Consider the following 21,029-nt stretch of genomic DNA (forward strand, 5'->3'; position numbering starts at 1 on the left):
AAAGAATAGTTTTTTTTTGAAATTTACATGTAAAGTCCAAAGTGTAAAACCTTTTTTTTTTTAAAAACACTTTGATTTTTTTTAAATTAAAGCTCATGTTATGCTTACATCGTCAAGTAAATACCAGACGCCGACGGCAAATTTTTCTATTTCATTGAATGTTTTCTTTTTTTTTTAGATATTAAAAAAAGTAAAATTAGTTGATGAAGAAGTATTAAAATATATCAATCAAAAACTGGTGTATTTCATTAAAAGATTCTTTTTTAAATCGATGAAGCGGATTTTTTGTTCTAGGGGAAAAGCTTATGAGTGAATGTGCGTTTCTTTTTTAACTACGGAGGATGAAAGATACTAATTTTGGTTTATTCACGCAATAAAAAAGAAACATTATTTATGCCCTTGGAGGAAACCATACTTCATAAATTTCATTTTAGTAACAGCAGCTATTTAACGCTTTGTGCAAAACATGTTACAAAAATGCGATTTTCTAGGACCCTCGCTTTAAAAAATCCTTTTATTTAAAAAATACATGGAATTTAAAATATAAATATGGATAAATTCTTAACAATGAAGAATGGAACTACCCATTTAATAAATTTTTTTAGGTAAGTGATTTTTTGGCATATATATGCATATATTTATAAGCAAGTCAAAATATATTGATTTTCTTTATATTTTTTAAAAAGAAAACCGCTTTAAAGAAACAAATATTGCATAATTTGCTATTAAACCCGTTATTTTAAAAAAAATTGGTTTTTGCTCCTTTAATTGAAAAAAAATTAGGGTTTGAATTATATTTTCAAGTAGTTATAAGCTTAAAAAATAGTAAGTTGAATTATTAAGGTTCTGATCATCATTTTTAATTGCCACTTTCTGATACACCTATAGAACCTCTCCCAAACATACTGGCAATAATTTGGTTTCGTCCTTCCTTTCAGTGTTTCCAATAAGGGGGATTGATTTACTAGGATTTGTATTAGGAGCTGGGCACTTATTAAAATAATTTAATTGTTGAATTTTTTGCATTTTGGTTAAATTTGTTAGTTTGCTAGCGCTAAAAGCCCACACAAAAAAATTGAACAAAAGACAAAATTAAAAAGAATGGTACTCATGCAGAATTTAACCCCCCCTCCCCGCACCGGATTCCAATTAGTTTAGGGTTCGACCGGCAATCAACGGATTCAGCAGAGCGTTGTTCAAACGTTGAAACACTAAACCAACATTTTATTTATTTTTTTGCAGAATTAATTAATGATGGCAGTATTTTTTCCGTTTATTTTCTTAACATCTATTGACAAAAAAATTTGTACATTCTCTTGAAAAAAAATCTACCTTTTCTCTACTTTCACCTAACTATTTACAGTGTTCATATAAAACATTCATCTTTTCTTTTTATAATAAAAATTCTGTTTTCAAAAAGAAATGTTTACTGCCAACTTTCTCTTAAAAAAACATTCCTGAAAAAAAAATTTCACCTAACAATTTATGGTAAAAAATTCACCTTTTCTTGGGGGGGGAAAAACAACTTTTATTGCAAAAATAATAAAATAAATAAACAATACAAAATGCAATTTTTTATGAGGAATGTGTTCCATTTTAACAAACTGAGCCACAGCAACGCGTGGCCGGGTACGGCTAGCATTAGATATAAATATTTTTTCTATATAGTGGATATCAATATTTTTTGTATGTAGTGGATATAAATATTTTTGTATAAAATGGATGTAAATATTTTTTGTATATTGTTGATATAAATATTTTTTTGTATATAGTGAAGATAAATATTTTTTGTATATAGTGGAGATATATATTTTTTGTATATAGTGAAGATAAATAATTTTTTGTATATAGTGTATATAAATATTTTTTGTATATAGTGGATATAAATATTTTTTGTATATAGTGGATATAAATATTTTTTTTGTATATATTTGATATAAATATTTTTTGTATATAATGGATATAAATATTTTTTTGTGTATAGTGGATATAAATAATTTTGTATATAGTGGATATAACTATTTTTTGTGTATAGTAGAGATAAATATTTTGTTGTATATAGTGCATATAAATATTTATTGTATATAGTGGATATACATATTTTTTGTATAGAGCGGATATAAATAATTTTGTATATAATGGATATAAATATTTTTGTATATAGTTGATATAAATATTTTTTTTGTATATAGGTTATTTGTTGCAATTCGTTTTCATTTCTCGGTTGCTATTCGCAAAATAGCCGATTGTTTTTGCATTGTAGTTGATTTAATGTTATATTTTCGTAAATAAATTATTGTTTCTAAGTAAACTTTTATTTCACGAATCAATTCATTAAAAGAGTTGACTTATTTTTATAAGTAACACTTCACTAATGCTGAAGGCCTTTAGAAACATCTAATTAAAACAACAATATAGAAACATTCTAGAAAGAAAACTATTTTAATTAATAATAAGATATGCAAACAATTATAAAAAGCAACGCGTGCGTGCCCCCCTCACGTGCTGCATATTAGATGACGCCACAAAAAAATAATAAAATGAGGAATGTGAGAAATCTGAAGGGCCAACGTTGTCTTCACATTTTCGCCAAGTTTCAGAAAAATCTAATGGATGGAGCAACAGTTATGATGTAAAAAGTGTCATTTTTTGCAATTTGGGGGCATTTGTGATCCATTTAAGCTCCTGGTAACGCCGAATCCCAGTGAAAATGGACAAACGGTGCCGTTTCACGCCTTTAAACATGTATATTTGAATTTAGTACCATGGAAAACCACTATATAGACATGCATATCAAGCTTTTGAGTAATATGAAAAAAGAGCTCCAAAAAAGGCATGTTTTTTATAGCCTTAAAAGTCCCAGAGGGATGCGAACCAGAATTTTGCCAGGGTCACCCATACTGAATTTATATTAAAAACAATGGTCTCCATATTTTGGGAAAGTCTCAAGAAAATCTAATGGATGGATCAAGCGCTCTGGGGCAAAAGGTGTCATTTTTGGCTATTTGAGCCCCATGGGGACGCCAAATCACAGTGTAAATGGATAACGGTGCCTTAACATATGTATATTTGAGTTGACCACAGTGAAAATCCACTATATAGTCAGACATATCAAGTTTTTATTGAGAAATATGAAAAAAGAGCCACAAAAATTGCGTTTTTAATACTGAAAGTCCTTGGGGGACGCGAACCAGAATTTTGCCAGAGTCACCCATATTGGATTTATATTAAGAACAATGGGCTCCACATTTTGGCCAAGTTACAGAAAAATCTAATGGATGGATTAAAATTATGGGGCAAAACGTGTCATTTTGGGGCATTTTGGGGTATTTTTGATCTCTTTAAAGCCCCTGGGGACACAACGGGAGGTTTTGAAAAATAATTTTTTTACTGTGCACATCTATTTAATGAACTACATTTTGTGGCAAAATTTCAGGAAAAAATAATGGACGATTATCTGTCAATAGTCCGGACTAACGGTTGCACGGAAGCACGGGTGAACAGATGCACGGACGCACGGACGCACGGACTCCACTGAAAACATAGGCCCCTCTGATAAATCGGGGGATCAAAATATGAATAGAAAAAACAAATATAATATTTGTTATCTTAAATCTGGGATACATAAAGAAATGCAATATTTTCCTTTTTGTTAATAAATTAAGCAACAGATGCTGTGAAGGTGATTAGAGAAATTATCGAGCCGGATTAAGTAGTGTTTGAAGAACTGTGAAACCAAATACATTTTTCAAGAAAAAAAATGAAGAACTGGTAATGCGGAATAAAATATGGAAATTGTTGGATAACATAGGTTATCGATAAAAAAACGTTGAATATTCGGCAAAATAATGTTGTATATTAGGATGATACTTTTCTGAAGCTTTGCGAAAATTAAAAAGGTGATACAGGTGAATATGGCAGCGATGTTCTTTTTATATTCATTGTCCAGTCCTCAGTGTTCATAACTAAACAAGCTAAAAAAGTTGTAAACAAAATCATGCAAATAACGCAATGATTGCAGTCATAAACCTTAGCATAATTCGCTTCCAGTCTGTCCTCCATAACTCACACAGAGCCCCCTCCCCCCGTTATTATTCAGACACATTTCGCAATTCACGTTTCTCTATGTCCACATTTGTTTGCTTTTTTTAACGTGATTATTTTAATATTTTCCAAAAATATTTTTGGGATATATTTTGTTTTATATAAGATTTCATTTTCTTTTTTGCACACATATATAGCACTAGCGGCTGGGGCGGCTTTGTTCGGGCCTAAAATACGCTTAAATATGGCATTTTCATTCCTCCAGATTTTGTATATATTATTATAGAGTCGTGATTTCAAAAGTAAAAAAAAAAAAAGTATTTAGGTGCCATCAGCTAGAATCGAAACGGAAAGTAAAACTACAGCAAAGTTGGTGACGTTACCACTGTATCAACACGACACGCATGTGAACTGATCTATAATTAAATATTAAAAATAAACTAAGATGAATGCACAAAATGTATAACGATTTTTTTAAATTTTGACCCATTAAAAACTATTATTTATCGGCTGGTCCATAAAATGGTCCATAAAAATCTAATCACTGAGGCCCATAGCGCTGCTCTGCGACTTTTAGTTTAGGAAAAGATAGAGTTTGAAAATATGAAGACAAACAGACAGACAGGCAGAAATATAACCTTTTATATCGCTATCTTATGTATCACCAATTATTTAATCAAGTGCTTGATTGTAGGTTCTACAAGAGCTAATACAAAATATGTATTTATTTAAACTATACATTACCGTATAATAAATTTTTATTAATAAACACAATAACAATATATTATATTTTACAATAACAATATATCATATTAAGGAAACTTCTATTTCCCATGTGTAATATATACTTTCTTTGTGATAAAAAAATGTGAAAAAACTATTAAAAGAAAATGTTCATTAGTAAAAAAAAAGCAGTCAATTCAATTTTTGAATAAAAAATTCAACAAATACAAGATATTTTCAAATACTTAACTATACATTATAGGAAAACATAATTCTGACCAAGTTAAAGGTGAAATTATATGAAAAATGATCGAAAATCACTAAGAGATATTTCAAGGTTTCTACAACTTTCATTCTCTACTGTTCAAAAAATTATAAGAAAACATGAAATATATGGCATTTAGGTGGAAATGGAAGCCCTCCCCGCTCCCCTGACAAGTAATAATGTAATTTTTTTTTTTTTTAATAAGGAAATCTCTATTGATAAATCTTCATGTAGACAATTCTTCATTTATGGCTGATTTGGGTGAAGTTTATTTTTCGACATTTTATTGTCAATTTTTAATTTTATTATTGCCCACAAATTCTCGATGGGATTGCAATCCAATGATTGTGCCGAACAGCTTTCAATCGTCATGGAATTTTCTCGAAAAAAATTCATTTGTAAGATTGCTAGTGGGTTTTGGGTTTTGGGTCGTTTTTCTGAACGAAAATATACTCGTAAAGAGCCAATGTACCAAATTTTCTTACGGCAAAGCAGAACTTAACATGTTGCAGTAATAAGCTGCATCCATTTTAACATCTATGAAAACTGATTCTCAAACTATAATAAACCCTCCTCCAAATTTTACACTTCCGCAATTTATTTTTGTTTTGTTCGCAAGCTTTCTTTCGACATATTTTTGTTTCCATCAGAATTATAGAGATTAAATTTACATTGATCGCTGGTTTCATCCTCTGACATTTTTATCAATTTTTTGCCTCTAACCGATTATTATGTTGTCATTTTAATAACGGTTTTTAGAAACGATGCCAAGGACAAACCGATATCATTGAAATAGTTTCTGATAGTTTAATGGGAACACTTTGCATTCTATTATAGTCTTTTTGTTAATTTTTTACATGATGAAATAATTATCGGCAGAGAGTTCCTTATTTAGAAATTTTACATGATTACTTGTTAGCTATTTTGGCCCCCCTAAGTGACTGGTAATGCAATATTTTTTCATGCTTTCTTATGATTTTTTGAACAGTAGAATGGAACTTCCGGTCTTTTTCATTCCTATAATTTCACTTTTTAACTTGATTAAAATAATGGTTTCCCATGATATATAGCTAATTTGAAAATACTTTTTATTTATTGGATCTGGGATTCCAAAATTAAATCGACCACTTTTTTTACTGATAAAAATTTTCCTTTTACAAAAAATTCTTAAAAAAAAAGTATATATTACACGTGGGAAATAGAATTTTTTTAAAAATATAATCTACTAGCATGGGTACCCGACTATGCTCGGGTCGACATGAGCTTCCGTTTGGAACAAACCTGCTATACTAAGAATATTAATCATTTTCATAGTGGACAACGTGGATACCCCCACAAGAATTTCAGAAATAAAAGAACGGATAAAAACATGTAAATGTAATCCCCCCCACCACAAAAAAGAAGTGCATGATATTCTCTCCACCAGATATTTTGGCAGAATGGATACAAAAAGAAGAAGCTATTCTCCGGATATTGAGGTCCTGGATATTACCTTAAACTATATCCAATGGTGAGGCCCCAGCTTGCGGGCTTTGGGGAGTGTGGAGCCACCCTTTAATTGCCATTGCTCCCAGGTTCACTCTGACCCGGAGTGGTAGTGTCTGTTAGGGTCTCAAGTATCGGTTAAATAGAAACCGATTGTAATATATATATATATATATATATATATATATATATATATATATATATATATATATATATATATATATATATATATATATATACAGTGATGATCATATTTATTGGCACGGTAAAATAAAAGTTAAATTTTGTCTAATAAATTCTAAAAAAGGGATTAAATTAAAGAAAATAACAAAGTATATTATGTATTTTTAACTGGCCTTTCCGATGCAGCAATCGGATTTTAGAAAAAATAAATAACAAAGGAACAACAAACATAATTGCAAAAAACCCTTGTTCAAAATTATTGGCACGGCTTTGCTTTTCTTTTAGTATCAGTATAATATCAATCAATTTCCGGTTTACGTGCTTTCTGAACTTTTTAATAGCCATATTATGCTTGTTTAACGCTAATTCAGTGAATAATTTTTTTCAGATAATTTTTCGATAGCGATTTATTTAAACTATTATAAGTGACTAAATTATAATTTTCAATCGCCATGGTTAAAACTAAGGAACACAGCGAAGACGTCAGGAAGCTTGTTGTAGCATGCCATACCAATGGGGAGGGCTATGATAAGATTTCAAAGAAGCTAAACCTTCCCAAATCCACTGTTAGAGCCATAATAAACAAGTTCAAATCGCAAGGCCACATTATGAGTTTAGAGGGTAGAGGGAGAAAAAGGATTCTTTCCCCAAGAGATGAACGGAAAATTGTTCGACAAGTAAAACAAAACCCAAGGATCTCTGTTGGGGAGATTGTTGAACAGAGCACCTCTGGAGTGAATGTATCTCGACATACAGTTGGTAGAGTTTTGAAGAGAGCTGGTTTAAAAGCATGTCGTCCAAGAAAGACTCCCTTATTGAAGCCTATGCACCTGAAAGCAAGGCTAGCCTTTGCAAAACGTCATATTGATAAAGATGTTGCATTCTGGAAACGTGTTCTATGGACTGACGAAACGAAAATAGAGTTATTTGGCCATAATAAAGTGTCTTATATTTACAGAAAATCTGGCGAAGCTTTCCTGCCTAAGAACACCATACCCACAGTGAAGCACGGTGGAGGCAGTTTGATGTTTTGGGGATCCTTTGCTACCTCTGGACCAGGGCGACTTGTTAAGGTCACAGGTAGCATAAAAAAGGAAGATTATGTAAAATATTGGATGAAAACCTGAAAGACTCTGCTAAAGAGCTCTCACTTGGTCGTCGTTGGTGGTTCATGCAAGATAATGACCCAAAGCATTCGGCTAAACTGACTAAGAAATGGCTTGAGGACAATCATATTAATGTTTTGGAGTGGCCATCACAAAGCCCAGACCTTAATCCAATTGAAAATTTATGGAGAACATTAAAATTGAGGGTAATGCAAAGGAAGCCTAAGAATCTTATTCAATTGGAGGATTATTGTCAGGAAGAGTGGGCTAAAATTACTACTGAAGAGTGAAACAACTTGGTTGTAAACTATGAAAAGCGACTGAGGAAGGTAATCAAGGCCAAAGGCTATACAATTGATTATTAAATAAATCGTGCCAATAATTTTGAACAAGGGTTTTTTTGCAATTATGTTTGTTGTTCCTTTGTTATTTATTTTTTCTAAAATCCGATTGCTGCATCGGAAAGGCCAGTTAAAAATACATAATATACTTTGTTATTTTCTTTAATTTAATCCCTTTTTAGAATTTATTAGACAAAATCTAACTTTTATTTTACCGTGCCAATAAATATGATCATCACTGTATATATATACATATATACATACACACACACACACACACACACACACACACACACACACACACACACACACACACACACACACATATATATATATATATATATATATATATATATATATATATATTCTATTAAAAACGTTTTCTCCAAAATAACTAGATTCGGCATTAAATAACCTGAAAAGGGTTTATATGCCGTAAAACAAAAACAACCAACCAACCAACCAACCAGCTATTGAGCACTTTTTGTTGCTCGTGTGCTGGATACCACCCAGCAAAAAAACAAAAAAAAACAAAACAAAAACACAACAACAACAATAATAATAATAATAATAATAATAATAACAATAACAATAATAGTAATAATAATAGTCATGATGATGATGATGATGGTGAATGGGATGATGGTGATGGTGATGGTGATGATTATGATCATGATAAAATAAAAAATAAATGAATTAAAATAGCTTTTGTTTCAATAAAAATAGCAGCGAGTGCCGGGGCGACCGAAAAAAAAAATAGCCGTGTAGGCAGACTCCAACCTGACACGCGAATAAAGGGAAAAGTTAATTTGCAAACGACTTTTTAACACGTTTGAAAAGTTTAAGAACAAAATGGAATTCCTTTTATTGGCTTTTTTTTTTTTTTTTTTTTTTGTAAAGGTACTATCTTCACTGGCTTCTTTTTTTCGTAAATAAAAGAAATTTTCGATTTGTTTCTTTTTTTTGGGGGGGGGGGAGTCAATTCCCGGAAGGCTCAAAGATTCGGTATAGTCGTTTCTAGAATAATAAAAACAAACAAATGAGATCTTTTCGTTTATTCGTGTTTTATTTATTTATTAATATTTAAAAATAAAGCAAAACATCTTTCTGTCTACATGCTAGAAACGTATTGCGATAACTAAATTATTATATATGGGCAACATAAAAAAATCATCAGCGGAAATAACTCTACCCGTTTCTAAAAAAAAAATCGATATCGTAAATAATAATTCCAAATAAATGAAATTAAATATATTATCAAATAATTGTTATTTAAAGTTGATGAATTAAAAATCTTAAATAGAACACTTAAAGCAACTCTCTCGCTAGATACCTAAACTAACATACAGCTATTTAATAAAATCGATTTTCCTTAATATAATATGCAAATGATATATATATATATATATATATATATATATATATATATATATATATATATATATATATATTGAAAGAACCATACTATATATAGAAATAAATGAAACATTAAAGTAATGGACCTTTTGTATATATTAATCAAATTGTGAACAAACAAATAGACAAACAAACAGAAATATGAATTTATATATATAGATTGCTATTGTAAAAAATGTGAATATATTCTTGTTTATCAATAAAAGTATGTGTGTGGCCACTTTTTTACGCGTAAACTATATATATATATATATATATATATATATATACTAGCAAAAGTACTCGTCGTTGACTGGGTTCAAAAACAGCCTACAGATAAGGGACCCTGATTTATGAAAGTATGATAGGTTATGAAAAGGAATGGTTATAAAGAGATAACTTCGAATTTGGGGGTATCAAAACCAAAGCAAAATATGATGAAAGTAAAAATAAAATAGATAAACACCATAATTTATTATACCATACCTGTTCACACTGAAACACTTATCACAATATTCTGTGCATCTATATTAAAAAACCTTGTTAAACTTTGTAACATATTTCCATTCTATGGAGGTCAGGTGCGAACGAACACCCCATAATTTTATTATACCATATTTCTTCAAACTGAAACATAATTATCAAAGTATACTTACGCAGATAGATATGAAAAGTCTTTGTTAAAGTTTGTGCCTATTTCCATTCTATGGAGGCCAAGCGCGAACGCAGACCCCACAATTTTATTATACCATCCATATTTAAGTTAAACCATACTTATCAAAGTATTCTTATGTACATCTATATCAAAAACACTTGTAAACGTTTTTTTTTTAATTTAAATTTTTTTTTATTTCCATACTTTGTGGACCAGGCGCGAACGCACACCCCACAATTTTAATGAACCACTGTTCTAACAGATCAAGCATACCCATTCCTGTGTCTCGATACATCTTCTATCATTATATATAATCAGTTTTTTAAAATAACATACCATATAGGAGCCTATACCACACACACACACACACACACACACACACACACATTCAGCTTTATATATATATATATATATATATATATATATATATATATATATATACAAGTAATATTTCATTTTATTATATATATTGTGTGCCTATTCGATCTATTAAGCGTACTTACGAAAAATCGAACATTTCAAGTCAAGAGGATATGGGAGAGAAATCAAAGAACAAATCAGTTGCCGTTTTTTTTTAAATGAATTTGGAAAGAAATCTTTCAGGCTAAATAAAAATTTAATGGTACATGGTAATAATTGATACATAAAAAAATTAAATTACTAACCTAGTTCTATAATATGCAGGAGCATGTGCGAACACTCACAGAGCATAATGTTTTCCATCATTTCTGACGGAAGATGTACACAAATACGCATATATTTCATCCACAAAATGAATACCACTATAACCATAGCTATTTTGGCTAGGATCAAAGTGTACAAACTGTTCTGATACTACACTTCACATTTTCTGTCTTCAGTCAGCGAAGAGGAAATCCTAGTCTAAAGTCATTTTATTTTTTGTCTTAACGCAGAGTGCTCCTTAAATTCCCCTAATTAGCAACCTAAACTTTACTCTCACGGGGAGGAAATTGATAGAAACCACCATTGAATTATTAATAATAATAATAATTAAAAAAATGTACTTGGTATAGAACTTTGTTTTCAGACAGACAAACAGACAGGCGTACTGAGAGATAGAGACATCACAATTATCAATGTTTTCTTGCGTATTCTACGCCTTTATAGTGCGTAAACTATCGTTGTACGAACACACTTGCACATAAGTAATGAACATATTGCAATATGTTTCTCTGTGCTTAGCGGCTTCCATACGTTCACATTCATTCATTAATTTCTTGTGAATGAATGCACGAAACGTACTATTTCGAGTAGCAACGACTAATGGTCAACATTGTTGAAGTGAGCCGAGATTTAATACGTTGAGTATATTTCTTCTTGAAGGTCAGAATTGGGTCAGTGTTTCCATTATTTTATAATCAGACGGCCTTCAGGTCTAATCAAACGGCTCTAGTGTAAACTAGCATAGCTACCCGGCGTTGCATGAGGGCATGGACAGTAAAATAGAAAAATTAAAATGTGTGCGCAGTATATTTGTAATACTCTTTCACTCCTTTCTCGTTTCCTCTTTCTTTTTCAATCTTTCTCCACCTTTTCTCTATCTCCACCCCTCTCTATATATCTCAGTCTCCCTCTATTCCTTCTGTTTCCCTCTCGCGATTTTAATAGATAATATATTATAATTTTAGTTAAAATGATTTTAATTTAAACATTGCAGTCAATTTTCTTTCTTTCTTTTTTTCATTTAACTGATTTTCACATCTCTAATACGGAATTACCGCCCTTACCCCTTCTCAGATCACTTTTTCATCGTACAGATTTAATTTTAAATTATTTATAAGATCAAGAACCCCACCCCAACCCGTTTACTCATCAAAATTAAACGTACCTACGTGATTATTGAAACGAACCAGACGCACGTTAGTTCACTTTTATTATATAGAAGATAAGAAAGAAAGGAAAAGGGGATTGATGAAAGAGAGATTTAAAAACAGATAAAAAGAAAGAAAAGAAAGAAAAAGGGAAAAGATAAAGAAATAACAAAAAGAGGAAAGAAAAAATGAATGGAGAAAGAAAAGAAATTCTCGTGCTGTGGCAGTGATTATGGACAGCAAAAAACCTTTGAAATATATGCATATGATAATATTTGTTGATGTTGAACTTTTCAGAATTTGATCATAAAATGTTGATTACGGCATAACTTTCTCCTGGCTAATAATTGAGCTTAATTTCATCTGTACTATAAAATTTGGAATATTTCATTTTTTTATATTTATGGAATAAACTTGATGCTTTTGTCTCCTTATGGTATACTTATAATTATTATAAAGTTATAATCACTGAACATGACCTCTTATAAATATATAAGAAAGGAGGAGGAATACTATTTTTTCAAATCATTTTTTGTTGGACAATGTTTTTTTTTCGGATTTAATAAGCACTGATGCGGCCGATTAAAAATACGCTTGTTATTTTTACTTATGAACAATGGGAAAAGTGCAATTTATTATGAACGAAACAGCTATTAAAAAGTTTTAATAAAAATATCGGATTATATATTTTCGAGAGTTGAGCTTAGTATGTATTAGACATATTTCACATACACTTATAACCGTAAATATCATTATACGGTTATAGAATTACTGTTGAGTTTTCAACTAACTTTGCGTGTAATTTTAAAAAATAAAAAATGATGATTAAAAACATAGAACACACACTCACACACACACACACACACACACACACACACACACACACACACACACACACACACACACACACACACACACATACATATATATATATTACACATTAAGAGGAGATTATAGATAGATATATAAATACCCGTTCACATACACTTTTCACGATAAAGCTAGAACCAAGAATTAGATAGAATCGAGCAATTGCATCGACACCGGACAACGCCAGACCCAAAGTGGGCTTCGATGTACTGCATCTCATCAGCGACGAGCTCCGACATAGGTACGCATGAAGTGTGCAATACTGACGACCTATCCATATGGGTCACGGCGCAATCTATTGGCTAAGCCTCGATTTTTAAATTCTTATATTTTTATTCAGTTCTACATTCTACGATGTGACAAGCAACGCGTCCTATACAACTAAGATAGTTACTGCTGGCATGCAGGCGGTAGATATCATATCTACAAACATTAACTGAAATTAGCCGACTCCCCAGACACGATTTCGGAACAACCTATTTGTTGAGGGACATCACGTCCCTACGAAGGATGAACCGCCTTTTCTACACATATTAGACATTAAGAGGAGATTATATATATATATATATATATATATATATATACCCGTTCACATACACTTTTCACGATAAAGCTAGAACCCAGCCTTGTCCGTTGTCGATGCAATTGCTCGATTCTATCTAATTCTGGGTTCTAGCTGTATCGTGAAAAGTGTATGTGAACGGGTATATATATATATATATATATATATATATATATATATATATATATATATATATATATATATATATATATATAAAATGGGTTAATAAATTCCAACGAAAGAAAGATGTATATTTAAATAAGGGAGTAGTCACCAACAATGTGTATTTTTTAACATTATTTTATTATTCCGTGTCTTGGTTTTTCATTGAGAATTATGTTTGGATCATTGTAATAATGTTTTTAAGTCATTGAAATCGTTTACACACGTTTCAGACGGTCTGATGCGTCCTCGTCACATGTATAAAGCACGTGCAAGCTTACAACGTGGTAATTTTCCCATCCGCACACATGCAATAAAGGAACTACGTTACGTTTTACACACAGTGACACAACAAATAGTTTGGAATGTTCTTGAACACAGGTATAGAAGCTTTTATCCGCGAAAATCAAACAATCCAGGATGTAGTTTTACGAGTAGATATCATCACTGCCCGTCCTCAGAAAATACGCCGGACTCCACCATTGTGCGACGTTAAATCACACAACATAAATTTGCGCGCATCATGCACCTTAAATTCTCACCATGGAAAGTTACCATATCGAACGAGAATTATTTCTTCTTTTCAACAAACTACTGTTTTCGTAACCCACACACGCACGCCTCACGCTTAATGACTTTCTCATCTCAGAAAATAATCACGTGTGTCCCTTTGTTTATGAAAATCAGTAATCATAAACGTTTTTGCCTTTTTTACAGGGCATTTATTAGCAAAGACTGTCTAATGAACATTTGTGGCAAAAATCCCTTCACGTTGAAATAATTTGAATTAGTTTCTTAAACAGGTTAATTAGTGTTGTTATTTCATCCAAGTACAGCGATTTCAAGTTCTTTTGCCGAATTTCGTTATTTTTCCTAAATTGTTCTTTTTAATTTATGTGGATGTGGATGCGACTTGGTAGCACCCTTCTGTAAGTTGCAGGTCTTGTTAAATTTATCTTTAACGGTCACAGTGATGCTCTACCACTTTCAACTGATAAATATACATGCACCTGCAATCTTGATCTCTAAAATCGACGGATTCCGATTATGAATTGGTGAACACCGACTCACATCCCATATCCTACAAGTAATGACTCCGCCGGGAGACCTATAAACTCATAGCAGCTATTTTTCCGGATAAAAATCAAATCGATTTTGTGCGACCGTTATAAGATAATGTACACCAAAAATTGACAAAGTAGTTTGATAAAGATCGTTTCGAGATAGAAATAAAGATTTACTCTAAATTCATCTCACCATACTATGCAATTATGCATAAATATACTGTGGGTAATAATGAAATGAAATTAATCATCTAATAAAAAAACGAAAAGTTCTTTTTTAAAGGAATATGCAAATTAGTATAAACACAGATCTGTGTGAAAGGTGATACGGTTATAACATTACTATATATATAGTCTACATATAGACTAAAAAATTTTGAGTAAAGTCAAAAGTAAAAAAAAAAGAACCTAGCTACGGCATGGATTTACTATAAAAAAGCATATGATAGAATCTTGCAAGGATGGATAATAGAATGCCTGATAATTTATAAAATACCAGGTAATATAATCAATCTGATAGCAAATGCAACGAAACATGGAGACCTGAACTGACGGCTGATGGACAATACATAACTGAAATCAAAATAAAAAAAGGGATCTTCCAAGGTGATTCCTTATCACCATTATTGTTCATTGTAGTCATGATGCCTCTGAATAACATACTAAGAAAATGCCCAGCCGGATACAAGTTCACTAACACAGAAGAAAGAATGAACCACTTAATGTACACGGATGACCTGAAACTATTTGCAAAAGCAAAGACAGAACTGGAAACACTAATAAACACGACCAGAATATTTGGCCAGGATATCCAAAATGGAATTCGGCATAGAAAAGTGTAGTATCTGTTCTGATGCTACACTTGAGTTACTTTGTCCTTAGTCAATGTAGGGAAACTACTTTGTATTTAGGGAATGTAGGGAAACTAATTTGTATTTTTGCCTACAGACGGAGTGACCCTATCCGGGGAGATGGTTTCCCCCCCCCCCCCCACATTAAAAACGACCTCGTGTCACATTTTGTTTTCGTGGAGAAGCAAATAAATATAATACAAAAAAAAAAGAAGAAAAATGAAATAATAAAAATAAAATAAAAAATGAAGTCAAAATACTAGGAGGAGATAAATGACTATTTTCGTTTTTAATTCTCAAATATCTCTAGCGGTTGCGTTGTGCCAAATTGCAGAGGGAATTACAAAAATAACTGTATTTTCTTATCCTAAAAACAAGTAATTATTTTCCATTGGAACATGTGTAAACGAAAGACAGAATTTCTTGCCGGGAAAATACAGTGAAGTAAGAGATATTCGTATTTTTAAAACTGTATTTAATTATTAATTTTAAATAAATCTTTAAATGATTTTTTATTGTGTTGAATTATCTTTCTTTTAATTGTATATTTTCTTAATGTCTACAAAAGCGCAGATAAAATTGAAAAATAATTTCTTTTTATATTATTTAAACCTGTTGAATATTGCTATTTTTTATTATATTATTATTTCTACATGAGATTTTTTTTCTGTTATCGTAAGAATAAATGCAATATTCGGTCATAACTTTTTTAGTTGATTTTCGATAAAATTTCCAATATTTTTCTTGATATTTTGTATTATATTTTGGGCATTCTCAGTATAGACTACGAAACAAAAAAGTAGTTAAAAACAAATATATAACAAATAAATGTTACCAAAGGCAAGATAAGTTACTCTTCTGCATATTTATTTAGTTTTGAACAAAAGTAGTGCAGTGCCTTAAATTAGAACAAGAACAAATGTTCGACCTGCAAAAGTCATCTGGAGAGTCCCGATAATCGCTCAAAAATCAAAAATCAAACAAAATAATGGTAGAAATCCACACAATAAATATGCCTCTTACATGTATCGAGGGGATTTTTATTTTGTGTTATTTTCCAAATTTTCCCCATTTTGATGCAATTCTGTTCTAAATTACTGATTCCAATACAAGTACCGATTTGATTCTTTAAAAATGTCTAAATATTTGATTAGAGATTTTATGCTTTTTTAAAACCGTTCAAGACTGTACCCCCACCGCGTGTAATGTCCGCATGTATTTGGCAAAATGTAAAAAAAAACACACTTGGGAGAGAGCGTATATTGCAAGAGTATATCTTGCTAAAAAAATTTCTCAAATATTTTCGTTGTAGTTGATTTAAAAATTTATTTTAAAACAAAGCCGAAAAGAGTCGGTGATTAGTATGCAACATATAACAGTGTAGGAACAGAATAGTTAACAAAGCCAAGCCTCATGGATAATTTAGTTTCTACATAACAATGCTACTATTTAGAAAGAACATTTTTAATATGAGGAGGGGGATCTTTATATATATATATATATATATATATATATATATATATATATATATATATATATATATATATATATATATAGAGAGAGAGAGAGAGAGAGAGAGAGAGAGAGAGAGAGAGAGAAAGGGGGGATCCCAAAAGAAGCTTATTGATAAAAAAAAAAATGAAAAAATTATAACTTCCTTAATTTTTATTTATTTTTTCTTTTATTTTTTCAGAGCATTTAGAGTAACCTTACCGAAGTCATCATGAGTCGTTACACCACAGAGGAGCGGATATTTATCGTAAAATGGTACTTTCAGTTAAATGAGCCAATATAAGAAACTCCAAGAAAATTTCGGTGCCACGTCACAAGAAATTCCCCTTGTTCCAATCCCATTAATACAGTGGTTGCAGCATATGATCTCCTTGAATCTGGTAGACCCCGCACAGCAAGAAGTGATGAAAATCGTCAACGATTAGCCAGAAGTATGAACGGTATTGTGTGGAGTAACTTTTACGAAGATGAAGGAGAGTAGGTAACAGTGACAGAATCTCGGGACCGTCAGATGCTTGAATCAAATTACAGAAACGCTTTTGAAACTTATTAAGAAACTTCAAACGATTCACCAGCCGAAACATAACAGTACTTCATGCACGGTCTGACAATAAATTTGAAACAATAGAGAACAGTATCGGGCGCACGAGAATGTTTGGAGCAACAAGGAGAACCTATTTTACGAGAAGCAGAAAAAGCAATAAATCTAATGTATGAAGTCCAGGAAAGATTTGATGAGAATAAAGAACAAGAAATTTAAAAGTCGAACTACTCACAAGAATTAGAATAATTAATCAACTCTGTATACTGAAGGTAGACATTATAAGGATGTTCAATAACTTTAAAATTAGATATGATAATTAAAAAAGGGGGGGGTTATTGTCCAGATTCAAGAAACTGATTTTGTGTAGGAATGATGTCATGAAAACATCAAAAACTTTGTAGATCACTTTGGGAGACATTCTTTATTATATTAAAGTCGAGTCAATTAACATTTGTTTTAATCACTTTGGGAGACATTCTTTATTATATTAAAGTTGAGTCAATTAACATTTGTTTTAATCACATAAAATATATATTCCTTATATCAAAGATTGAATGTTGTTTTTTGTTTCGATTTTAATTCTTCTAATTCGCCGTCTCTTGCAATGAACTGAATAAGTCCCACACACACACACACACACACACACACACACACACACACACACACACACACACACACACACACACACACACACACAAACACACATCTCATTTAACAATGTATTTCTCTTGTCCTCTGTATGTTGAGTCAACCAATATCAGCTTTTTACGACTGACTATTTAGAGAAAGTATTTCTTTCGGCTAATTTATGTAGTGTGTTTGTACACACTGTAAACACATTTGTTGATTTGATAACAAAACAATAAGTCTCTTTGCTTTTATATTATCCATAAGGATAATATTTAAGTAAAAAGACTTATTGTATTTATGTAAGAAGAATTACAATGCCAAAGTTCCTGAACTTTCGAATGAAATCAAAGCGCAGCAAATAGTGCTGGTGATTGTGACGTGTAGTCTTAGTAGTCTATAGTTTTCAAAACATCGATAAGCGCTAACAGTTTATTCAAACAATGATAAAGTTAAAAAAAAAACAACTTCTGGATTATATTGTAACTCAGCCCTGGGGAGCAACATATTCTGTGACACCCTATTTAGAATAAGCACGTCAAGAGAGGTTTATGTTTTTCATTTTATCTACGTAGATGTTTCAACAGATTTATTTCCCTTGATACAAAATGGCGGCCCCAGTGAACAACTAACGATTTTTTTAACTGCTAACAGTCGTCTATATTGAAAGCAGTGCTATGAGATTTACAGGAATCGAACGCAACAAGTTTGATTATAAGTAATCACCGACACCTCCCTCTAGTAAAGACAAAAGGGGGTTACAAAACATCCGTTATGAAAGCTGGATATGAGCAATGATCTAAGCATGCATATTTTGTTTTTACAGTAGTATAATATAATATAATACTTTTATAATACTTTTATAATACTTTTATAATACTTTTACTCACTTTCAAACATGTTAACACAAAGTCTGCACTTTTGGAATAAAAACTGACATAATACTGCTAAGAGGTCTCATGATTTTTCCTTTCAAATGTATCTTTTTCCTATTTCTGTGTAATATTATTCGTCCACTTGGCACCAATTTCTACAATATATCAATTGGAAATTAACTGTTAAAAGTACTCCATTAAGTGTGCGTATGCATGGAAACGGTTCACGAACTGTTTATCAGGTCATGTGTAGCGTCCACAGAGTCAGAACTAAACAATAGAACCCATCGTAGAATTTACATTTGGAAATGAAATCAAACAATTGTTAACTATTTCTAAATATTATACTTATTGGGAACTAATGGATAAACTGGAAGCGGATGTTTACAAAAAGCGCACTAACAAAAATAACTTCATGTTGCAGACCTGAGTGTTTATCTTTCGGATAATTTGTTTCTGGAAAATTTCTTCCGATGTAGTTCACTTCTGTTTGTTTGGCTATCATTAGTGTGTAAAAATGAGAAAGAGCTTGGTATGTAAGTAATTGAGTCCTTTCCGCCCAGCTTACCAAGTCAAAGGCACGGGGATCGTTGAGTGTACGTTCTGATGTCTTTTAAGTGGGTCCGACTTGAGTATTTCGGATAAAACTGATTTTGTTGATCAATATATGAGTTTTTAAGTTCACACTGGGCATAGACATGATACTTTCGGGGTGTGAAACAATTTTAATTAGTTGAAAATGCTTTGAGTTCACACGTTCCCGTAAAAACTTACTTGCCTTTGGAAGTGACAGAGAAAGCGAATTCCAACGAAGCGTTTTCAACAAATACTCAGCAGAATTGATACCCTGCAAATATCAAACACTACCCTAGGACATCTAGAAAACATCAACGAAACACACATCCCAACACATGTTTCTTTAAACTATCACATTTTAATGGTAGAATAACATCAACCACCCGCAAATATATCTGCAGAGAAAAAAAAATTAGATATCCAATTCACACACTGAAACAGTACTTATCAAGAACTGAGAAACCAACAACTACTCATGCACTCTACCAAATTGCCCCATCAATAACACAGGATTATGCGGTCGCACATATTAAGCGTATCAAATACAATGTGCAATATGCAATGAATTATACACCGGTAGCACAGTTAGGTCATTGCACATGCGCATAAAAGAACACACTACAACCAAAGCGTACTCATTCCATAAAAACATGTTTAGTAATCACAGTCCCATTAAAGACATACAAATAAAAAATACTAGTCATAGAAATAGACCAAGGTAATCTGAGGCGAAAGAATAACTGCTAATAAAAAAATTAAACCCCCAAATTATCACCAGAACATGTCCACAGCAGGACATTAAAGAATTGTAAGTGAACAATAATTAGCAAAACACGCAACAATATCAATTATCAATGAAAATATTATAAGAAGAATACTTAACATCAACCGCGATCCATACTTCCGAAATTAATTTAACAAGTATGCGGACCAGCCCGGTTTCGTATCTGATACCTATTTTCGGCTTCTGGTTTCCAAACTCAATAGCTGTGCACCTTTTTTTTTCTCCTTTGACAAAGAGATAATTTGAAAACCTACAAAGTTGCGAACTTCACACTATCAACCATCTTCTGTGACAAATTATGTTAATAAATAAACATATAATTTAAAATTATTGAATTTGCTTCAATATTGTCATTATTCTTTTACTTCATTTGTAACGCTGTTGCATGCGCCGGACAATATTAATTCACCTTGATTACGGGCTAAGGGTTAGGTGGAGTGTTTGACATGAGGTTGGAGACAGACTAAATGGCGGAGAAAAGAATGAATATGTTTTATAGCTGATATAATAAACAAAAAAAAAAATGTCTCAGCAAAGTAAAATCGATATCCATGAAAATATCGGCAGTGGACC

The 21,029-nt window shown here is 31.5% G+C and overlaps 1 long non-coding RNA gene across 1 annotated transcript in view; it reads left to right on the forward strand.

The window, feature by feature from the left end:
- Positions 1–20,791, forward strand: part of LOC145277866 (uncharacterized) — a 157,099-nt gene extending 136,308 nt beyond the window's left edge. Inside the window, exon 3 of the long non-coding RNA XR_013868228.1 lies at positions 17,232–20,791. This is a non-coding gene — a long non-coding RNA (uncharacterized LOC145277866). The remainder of the gene's footprint in view (positions 1–17,231) is intronic.
- The last annotated feature ends 238 nt before the right edge of the window (positions 20,792–21,029 follow it).

This window comes from Euprymna scolopes, chromosome 6, assembly GCF_053919585.1.
Source record: "Euprymna scolopes isolate OS-2025 chromosome 6, ASM5391958v1, whole genome shotgun sequence".
NCBI classification, from domain to species: domain Eukaryota; kingdom Metazoa; phylum Mollusca; class Cephalopoda; order Sepiida; family Sepiolidae; genus Euprymna; species Euprymna scolopes.